The sequence below is a fragment of the Nylanderia fulva genome, unplaced genomic scaffold (genome assembly GCF_048542155.1).
Source record: "Nylanderia fulva isolate GAGA-0341 unplaced genomic scaffold, ASM4854215v1 Scaffold444, whole genome shotgun sequence".
NCBI lineage: Eukaryota > Metazoa > Arthropoda > Insecta > Hymenoptera > Formicidae > Nylanderia > Nylanderia fulva.
Window position 1 is genome coordinate 65,001 of NW_028190526.1, and position 2,315 is coordinate 67,315.

The 2,315-nt window shown below is 52.0% G+C and overlaps 1 pseudogene; it reads left to right on the plus strand.

The window, feature by feature from the left end:
- Positions 1–1,134: 1,134 nt before the first annotated feature.
- Positions 1,135–2,315, plus strand: LOC146721616 (small subunit ribosomal RNA; annotated as a pseudogene).

Sequence of the window (2,315 nt, forward strand, 5' to 3'; positions counted from 1 at the left end):
TCGCGCTCGGCGCGTCGAACGAGTCGAGCGAGTCCGGACGAGTCGTAAACGTACTTTCTCGAGTCTTTCGCCACTCCGGCGTGTTTCGACCGCTCTCCGTACCGTCGCCGACCGCTTGGCCGGTCGGTTGGGTACTATAAGAGGTAGGAGAGATTAATATTGTACGTGTCGCGCTCTCGACGTTGACAAACGAAGAATCGCCCGAACGGGTCGAGAACGGATTTTGTCGAGTCGCAACTCTGACACGGAGAGAACATTTATATAAAATGTTTGATTTGGAAACCACGAATATATAAAATAATATACGATCGTCGCAGAACGCGCCGCCGCCAAGTCTTCTCATGCTTGGAGGTTGCGTGTCTCGCGAGAACGTACGTTCGACTCTCGCGTCGTCTCGTATTACTCTTCGCCGGGGATTACGGTGCGGCTCTTCTCGTTCGTCGCCGAACGCGCGCAAAATTAACGCACACTTATTTATTACGAGCACAGCATTGCCACGAGTCGGTGTCGCAAGACCGAATGGCTCTTATGTGGCGCGCACGCCTCTAGTGTGTTGGCCGCGCGGTTCCCTCTCGTTTCGTACGCAGCAGCGGAATCGTCGCGCTTACCGAGCATCTACTCCACGGATACGAGTTTGCGGGAAGAGTTGCTTCTTCCCGCTCGCTTCGTACGCCGTAGCAAAATCTTATTGCTGGTCGTGTGCGGTTAAACGCGTACGAACCAGACAGAACAGTCCTCGACGTCTAAGCATCGCCATCGTCGATCTAGCGTCAGGGTGAATCGCGCGGTCTCTCGAGACCGCGCATCATAACATTTGGGAGAATAAGAACACGAGTATTTTGATCTTGTGGATTTTTGAACGGAGAGGAGGAGGAAGAAGAGAGGCGGCGGCGTCGGGGGTTTACTCTCGCCTCCGTCGTTCTCTCGTACGCTTTACATAATAGCGTTAAACACAGCAGAGTGTCGCCGACCGGCTGAGCAAGACCGGCGGCAAATAAAATGGCACATACGAGCGTGTCGCGCGCGCGTCGGTGTTTCGGCATCGAACGCGCGCGCGCGCGAAAAAGAGCTAGCGACGAGTCTTCGGGCTCGCTCGCGAGTTACTCCCTTGCGAGTAACCGAACACGAAGCTCCCTGGTTGATCCTGCCAGTAGTCATATGCTTGTTTCAAAGATTAAGCCATGCATGTCTCAGTGCATGCCGAATTAAGGTGAAACCGCGAATGGCTCATTAAATCAGTTATGTTTCATTAGATTGTACCCACATTTACTTGGATAACTGTGGTAATTCTAGAGCTAATACATGCAAAACAGAGTCCCGACCAGTGATGGAAGGGACGCTTTTATTAGATCAAAACCAATCGGTGGCGGGCGGCTCGCCGTTTGTCCACCGTTTATTTTGGTGACTCTGAATAACTTTGTGCTGATCGCACGGTCCTAGCACCGGCGACGCATCTTTCAAATGTCTGCCTTATCAACTGTCGATGGTAGGTTCTGCGCCTACCATGGTTGTAACGGGTAACGGGGAATCAGGGTTCGATTCCGGAGAGGGAGCCTGAGAAACGGCTACCACATCCAAGGAAGGCAGCAGGCGCGCAAATTACCCACTCCCGGCACGGGGAGGTAGTGACGAAAAATAACGATACGGGACTCATCCGAGGCCCCGTAATCGTAATGAGTACACTTTAAATCCTTTAACGAGGATCCATTGGAGGGCAAGTCTGGTGCCAGCAGCCGCGGTAATTCCAGCTCCAATAGCGTATATTAAAGTTGTTGCGGTTAAAAAGCTCGTAATTGAATCTGTGTCGCACACCGTCGGTTCACCGCTCGCGGTGTTTAACTGGCGTGATGTGGGACGTCCTACCGGTGGGCTTAGCCTCGCGAGGGGCGGCCCAACTAATATCCCGTCGCGGTGCTCTTTACTGAGTGTCGAGTCGGGCCGGTACGTTTACTTTGAACAAATTAGAGTGCTTAAAGCAGGCTACCTTCGCCTAAATACTGCGTACATGGAATAATGGAATAGGACCTCGGTTCTATTTTGTTGGTTTTCGGAACCCCGAGGTAATGATTAATAGGGACAGATGGGGGCATTCGTATTGCGACGTTAGAGGTGAAATTCTTGGATCGTCGCAAGACGGACAGAAGCGAAAGCATTTGCCAAAAATGTTTTCATTAATCAAGAACGAAAGTTAGAGGTTCGAAGGCGATCAGATACCGCCCTAGTTCTAACCATAAACGATGCCAGCTAGCGATCCGCCGAAGTTCCTCCGATGACTCGGCGGGCAGCTTCCGGGAAACCAAAGCTTTTGGGTTCCG